Below are 8,049 nucleotides of genomic sequence, written 5' to 3'. Positions count from 1 at the left end.
CCCCCACTCTGTTGTTCAGATTGGATAATTTGTATTGATGTTTTCAATTTCACTGACACTTTCCTCTGTCATTTCCTCTGCTACTGAGACCATATGGAGAATTTTTATAATTAATTTTGGCTATTACACTTTTCAATTTTAAACTAAACATTTGTTCCTTTATATTTTCTGTTTTTTGCTGATACTTTATATTTTTCCATTGGTTTCAAAAGTGCTTTTTTTTATTGCTTGTTAAGAGAATTTTTATAACAGAATTCGGAATTTTGAAAGGTCTGGCATTTTACTTTACTTAGAAGTTAACAAGTTAGGCTGTTGCAGTTTAATGCATAGTGGTGAAGTTGTGAGTCTCCTGAATCAGAGACAAAGGACAATTTATCACTCACTGCAGTAGTGGGAAGTAGAATATCAGGATTTCTGACAGTTTCCTGAGTCCCAGTTCCTACCAAGTAATGCCAGGAGGACCAGGTAATACCTGTGTATGCAGTGAGTTTCCTGATAGGAGAGGAACTTTATGGGGAAACTCCAGTTTGTAATAAAGGACTCGCAAACCTATCCAACTGAGTAATGGAAAGAAACTCATCTTTTTTATTCTAGACAGCAAACAAATCTCCCCTTGGGCCCAGAGGAAGACATTATCTCTGTCTTCTAAGGATGTTTGCTACACAGACATCCCTGAAAAAATCAGGAAAAAGCTGTTAATGCCCTTGCCTAGAAGACATGCAGAAATACAAGAGATCAATGGAGAGCTGTCTTCCCACAAATGACTGCTTCAGAGCCTTTGTCAGGTAAGTCCACTTCTGTGTTCTCTCAGCACCGACATCTTTTTTTCCCATGTGAATTGAGATTTTCCTGGGTATTTGTATGCTTAGTAATTTTAGATTGTATCCTGGGCATTTTGATTCTTCTGTTCTGAACCTCTGTGTATTGCTTACATTCTATTGAGAATGTTTACATTTTTGTTTTAGCAGGCTTCCCAGGTATTGCTAGTGGTAAAGAACCTGCCTCTCAAGGAAATGGGATCGATCCCTGGGCAGGAAAATCCCCTGGGGAAGGGAATGGCAACCCACTCCAATATTCTTCCCCGGAGAATCCCATAGATGGAGGAGCCTGGCGGGCTACAGTCCATGGGGTCGCAAATAGTCGGAGACGACTAAAGTGAACACACAGACACAACCTGGGTAGATTCAGGCTGTAGTGTAATGGTATGCGCCTCAAAGGAACTAGGATTTTCCAAGGAAGGGGAAATGTTTGGAACTGGGAGCAAGCAGGACCTGAAGGATTTAAAGCAGAACAAAACAGCTACAACTTGAGAGTATTGCAAGGAAACAATATTACAGCAGACGACTAGGTTTGGGGTTAGAGTAAAGGGAATGTTTAGAAAAGCTGTTAAGGATAATAGGGGATTTGACTGATAACAGCACAATGAAAGAATCAAAACAGATTAAGAAAAGTGGGAAGTTAGGCTAGATTAAAACAAAGCGTTATGGGGTTACGGATCTATATGTCAGGGCCTCACTGGTGGCTCAGTGATAAAGAATCCACCTGCCAAGGCAGGAGACATGGGTTTGATCCCTCATTCGGGAAGATCTCGCATGCTTTGGAGCAACTAAAGCCTGAGTGCCACAACTATTGAGCCTGTTTTCTAGAGCCTGGGAGCCTCAACTACTGAAGCCTGCAGACCCCAGAGCCTGTGCTCCACAAGAGAAGCCACCGCAGTGAGAAGCCCTCACACCACAACTGGAGAGCAGCCACTGCTCACCTCAACTAGAGAAAAGCCCACACGCAACCGAGTCCCAGCACAGCCAACAAATACATCAAAGTACTACTTCAAAACTCGATGTGATGAACTTGACCTGTTAAAAAAGGCAATGAGTAATGATGGGATTATTTCTAATTTTTTTAAAAAGGAAATTATAGCCAGTTGGGATTGTTCTTTCAAACAGCTTGTAGCCTATACTAATGGTCTCTTGGGATTGTCCCCTTAGGCAGTTTATACTGGTGAAGCAGGTAGATCCCGTGATTTGGGAGGGGAAGGGAAAGGTAGTCTGAACAGCAGCACGCTGAACTCTGTGAACCTCTAAAATCCACTTGGGGTTGCGGCTGCAAAGACTTCCAGAGCCATTATTTAAATCTTTGAACACTGACAGTGTTTCAACACTGTCACTGAAAACCCTAGAAGCCTCCTTTACAAACTAAATCTTTGGTGTCACTGCCACTGGACAGTCTTCCAGGAGCATGGAGACCCTGCTGTGGGGTGGGATGGGGGCACATATGATGATATAAATATCTACTGGGAAAACCCAAGAAAAACAACATCATTTTAGGTCTCTCCTCAAAGTTCAACGTATCAGAGGGGGCTTATTTAAACACATTATCCAAAATAGAGTTTTTTGTGGTCAGTTTCCCTCCTCTTACTATGCTTTCCCACCTTCTTAGCACTTAGCACCACCTGTCATATATTTGTTTAGTATTTTCTTTCAGTAGAATGTAAAGATCTTGAGAACAGATTTTTTTTTTAACTACTTATTTCCAAGGCCTAGAATAGTGCATTGCACACTGTAAGCACTAAGTGAGTGTTTACAAAATGAGTGAAAGGATGGACAAGAGTATTAGACCCGATAAGTGAGTTCAGTAACATGGCCAACTACAGATTCAATAACCCTGAAATTAATAGTGTTTCTACATGCCAGCAAAAGCCATTAGAAAAACATTTTTACAGACAGTGTTTATTAACAGCAGCAACAACAAAAATATCCTGAAGTAAGCTAAATGAAAACTAAATAACATGGACATTTTTCTGACAGAATTGAGTGACTAGAGAAGTATACCATACCGCTGGATGGAAAGACAAAATGTTGGAATGATGCAGATTCCACCCCCCCAAATTAATCTGTAAATTTAACACAGTATCAATCAAAATCCCAGTGACATTTTTAGGGGAGACAGAGGGTCAGAATTTGATTAAAAGATTTAAAATTTCATCAAGAAGACTGAAGGCTTTAGATAGTCAATTAAATTCTGAAGGAAGGCTCTAATAAGGGACCTTGCTCTACCAGATGCAAAAACAAAAAACAGAGAAAAGGGGTGCACAGCCCAGGCATTTCACTTCTGGAAATTGTTCCAATCAGTGTTTGCTAAGTAGATGATAGTTCAAACAAATCATGGTTTAAACACATACCTGTGGAAAATACCATGGAACTTTTAAGAATGATGATTTAGAACTACGTCAATTGCTATGGAAAATGTTCACCATATACTTTTGTGTTTAAAAAAAAAAACTGATTACAAAACAATATATGGTATCCCATTTCTCATAAAATTGAAAAATGATAATTTACATGTATATGTGAAGAAATAACTTGGATGGAAGGTTATACATCAAGATTTTATTGGTATTTCCTTGGGAATAGAGTTTATGAGTAATTAAACTTTTTTTGTTATTTACTGAAAAAATTAGGAAGTTCCCCCCCAAAGTGGGACGTCCATAAGACTCACTAACGCCACCTGGTGGCTACCATGGGAAGATTTCTTACTTTTTTCCTATCACCCTAAGAAACAACATACATAACAAACGTCATAACTATAAAGTTGTAAAGAAATCTGCAGTATCACTTAGTTCTATCGATCATTGTACAGCTGAGGAAATAAAAGTCAAAAAAGTTTAAGTTGTCTGTCTAGAGTCACACTGATAGTGAAACTTATTAATAGTAACACTCTCTTGTGGAGCCCTTTGGCTAAGTACTTCATAGACTGACTCATTTTAGTCTCATAGGAACCTATGAGGTAGTTCCTATTTTTACTCTCATTTATCCCTATTTAACAAATGAGGATCCTAAGGCTCAGAGAAAGTGACCTACTTGAGGTTGCCCATTTGGGGCAGCGCAGGCATTCTGAGGTCCACATTCCTCTCCCGCACCTCCGCTAAGGTGCCATCTTAAGTCTCTGAATTGCCCTTGCCCTTTCCACTATATCCCACTGCCTCTTCCTTCAGTGATTTTGGTGAGAACTCTTAAATATGTCCAGGGTTAAATTCCTCCAGGTTAAAAAGAGTATAAACATTAAGGGAGAGCAATATAAAGAAACAAAGTAGCCCTGCCCCAGCTGCTTGTAAGAATCCTGTCCAGATAGAAACAGACTTACTCTGTCTGCATTGTTCCGGTGTCCAGATGCTAAGGAATCTTGGGACTATAGATATGCTTCCCTGGGTTCCCCTGCTCCAGCTTTCTCCAGGGTATGTTCTCCCACTTAAGTTTTCATTCCCCAGAGCTGAAGAGTTACCATCACAACAGGAACATGTTCATGAACTTCTTCCCCTCTCCTAGCTCTTGCCCAAATTCTTAGGAGAAATGGTCTCTAGCTCTGGATCTATCTTTGTGCATCAAAAAAAAAAAAAAAAAAGGCATATGTCCCAATAAGTGCAAAAATTGTACTAGGGATGATTCTTCAGAAAGTGAGATTAGAAATGAGGAATAACTAGTGCCATCAGCTTCTGAGAGCCTTGAAAACCTAAACAGTCTTTCAGAACTGCTCCCAAAATGATACATACCTTTGAATCATCATCTAATTAGAGCTGACTTTTCTTAAGTACCAGTTTGCTTCAAAATAGATTAAATATTTTAATTTGATTAAACTTAATACTAGTGCTATAAAAGTGTTATTTTCTAAGTTAGTGACAAGAGCTTAGTTGTTAATCAAATTAAAATTCACAAGATGACTTGAATAAACTATTAAATCTAACCTAAATTACAATTTTTATCTCTAAAATCAAGAATAATAACATTACCATAGGTGGTGGGGAGGATTCAACAAGTTGACACATAAAAATCGCACAGTATAGGCATCTAGCAAATATATCCAATACATTTCCTTCCATTTTCCCTGTGTAATCTACTTATCTCATCTCTCTTCATATACCTGGGCTAGGGTTTCTTTGAAGGAATCAATTCTGTGTTAGCCAGTGTTCTGAGGTGTTTGAGGCTCTTAACTTCCTTTATTTCACATCCCATCTTCAGTCTCTCAGTAAGACCTGTGGGCATCACTTTCAGAATCGATTCCCAATTGGACTAATTTTTTACCCTTTCACAACTACCACGCAGGTGCAAGCCATCACCGCCTCTCATCTGACGGTGTAGTAACTTCCTAACTGAACTCCCTGCTTTCGCTCTTGTTCTCTACCGTCTATTCTGCACTGGAGCCTGATTATTTGTTCACAGATTGTATCCGGTCACTTCTCTGTTCAAAACCTTCCAAGAGTCCTCATCACGTTCAGACTAAAGGTCTAAAGTCCCCACCACAGCCTACTAGACCTCTGTGCCCAGAACCTTGCCTACCGTTCTCATCCCTCTCTCCTGCCTTCCTCTGCTGCAGCTGTGCTGGCCTCCTTACTGTTTTTTTTAATTGAAGTATAACTGATTTATAATCTTAGTTTCAGACAGCTTCTCTTTGATGCTGCCGAATATACTCCTGCCTCAGAGCCTGTATATCTGTTGTTTCCTCTGCCTGGAATAATCCTTCTAGATCTTTAATGCCTTGCCTTTTCATTTCCCACCTCAAAGAGGCTGATCCTAGACACCCTATTTAAACAGATACCCTTTCAAGTCTCCTTCCCTAAGCTTCTTTACGTTTTCTTGTTTTCTCGTAGCGCTGACCAACTACTGGGGCTTTGAAAAATATATACATACATATTTCTCTATCCACCTGCCTGATATGTAAGTTCTATGGAGATGGAGACCTTGTTTTATTCTCTTTGTATCGCTAGCATCTAGAACAGTGCCTGGCATGTGCCAGGCACTCAAAAATATTTGTTGAATGAATAAATGAAAAATGTAGCCACCTGCCATCAGATCAGCAAACTTACCCCCTTCTATAGGCATCCTTTTCCCCCTCTTCCTCCACTAAGCAGAAGAGATGTTTTCCTTTGTTTGTTTGCTTCCCTGTTTTTTTTGACCATGCCTCAGGGCATGTGGATCTTGGTTCCCAAACCAGGGATCAAACCCAGGCCCCCCTATAGTGGAAGTGTCCTAACCACTGGACAGTCAAAGAATTCCTTGTTTTCCTTCTTATCTGCGGTTAATGTCTCATCTATGTCCTGCCTCCTCAATGACTTTGACTTGGCCTTTACATTCAACACTCCGACCTACAGAATTTTCTTGCTAGCAGGCACAAGTCTACCCCATCTTGAGTAAAAATTAAAAGGAAAAAACTCTTCTGTCTGCCTCTCCTATACCTGCCAATCTCACCTGCTCCTAACAGCCACACTTTTTGCAGTATTTCTTTATGCTCGTTGCATTGTCTCACCTCTCTTTCATTCTGGTTTCTCTTAAACTCCTTAGAAACAGCTCACTCCTGCTGTCATCATTTTCTTCCCTGACCTTTTCCGAGACTTTCCTCTCTTAATGTTTCCTACCACTTTCCTGACTGCTACTCTTCTTGTCCCTCCCCAGAACTCTTGTGTGTCTGAATTCTGATCAGGGTTCTTCTTCTTCTACAGATTCTCCCTTGGCAATCCTACCCATATCCATAGTTTCAGGTATCACCCAAAACTGTATGCCCAGCCCTCCTCTCCATCCACTGGACTCACAATTTACATGACCAACTGCTACCTGACCCCACTTGGATTTCCACAAGCACCTCAAAATAAAGACGTCATTTTCTTCCTCCAAACCTGTTTCTCCTCCACTGTTACTTAGTAAATGGCACCATCCGCCACCCAGTTGTTGATGGATGTTACCCCTGGTTTCCCCTTCCCCTCCAAACCCCTCACCCCCATTCAGCCAATCAGTAGGGTTCCATTAATTCTACTATGTTGGGTCAAATTGTGTCCCCCTCTCCCCAAAACATATATCCATGTCCTAAACTCCCGGTGCTTTGAATGTGACTTTATTTGGAAACAGGCTCTTTGCAGGTATGATCAAAACTGTCTCGAGATGAGAGCATCCTAGATTTTGGATGGGCCCTAAATCCAATGACCGGGCTCCTTATGTGAGAAAGGAGAGGAGGATGAAGAGGAGATGTGAGATGCAGGCATGGGGAGAAGGCCAGTGAAGATGGAGAGAGTTACCAGAGTTATAAGGCTACAAGCCAGGGAACAAGGATTACCAACTCTGCGACTGACACCTTGCTTTCAGACTTCTGGCTGTGAAAGAATGAATTTCTGTTGTTTTATTCCCCAAGTTTATAGTCATTTGTTATGGTAGTCCCAGGAAACTGACACATCCACCTTCCAAATATCTTGAAATCCACCCACATTTCCCCATTATCATTATCCACATCTAGTTCAGACTGTGATTACAACAATCTTGTCTCCATGCTACTAGTCCCAGCCCATCTTTCTAAAATACAGGAATTTTACTCCACTATTGACAATCTGTGAGTGAGTTTGCCAGTGACTTCTGGATTAAGTCTAAATGCCTGGTACAGAATCTATAGTTTTCTGCTTACTTGTGTAGCCTTAATGCTCACCTCTTTTCACCCTCACCCTTAATTCTATGCTCCAGGCCCAGTAATAATTTTTTATATTTATGGAATACTCTGTGACAGACACTGTTCTAAGAGCCAAACCTCACAACAGCCCTACAAGGTAAGAAGCAGGCTTCTTTCAATGTCTCTGTCTTCCTTACTCTGCCTTTGGGACTCTGAGCATGCTGTTCTCTGCCTACAATACTCTCCCTTTCTCTTCTCTTGCTCTTTGTCCCCTCTCCTCATAATTCACACCCGTATGTAAGGTCTCAGCTTACTCAGCACTTCCTCCATGAAGCAGTCCTTGATCTTCCTAAATCTGGGTTACCTGTCCCACCTCCATTGTCCATATTCCTATCATACCCTCTACTTGCCCTATTGTAATATAAAGTATTACAGTTGTCTATTTACTGGTGTCTTAGCCTGTTTAGGCTGCTATAACAAAACATCACAGACTGGGCAACTTATAAACAACAAAAATGTATGTCTAGCAGTTCTGCAGGCTGAAAGTCTGGGATCAGGGTGCCAGCATGGTCAGGTGAGGACCCCCTTGCAGGCTGCAGACTTCTCACTGCATCCTCACATGATGGG

Source organism: Bison bison, unplaced genomic scaffold (assembly GCF_000754665.1).
Source record: "Bison bison bison isolate TAMUID 2011002044 unplaced genomic scaffold, Bison_UMD1.0 scf7180017864517, whole genome shotgun sequence".
Taxonomy (NCBI): Eukaryota; Metazoa; Chordata; class Mammalia; order Artiodactyla; family Bovidae; genus Bison; species Bison bison.
Note: the sequence above shows the minus strand (reverse complement) of the source record.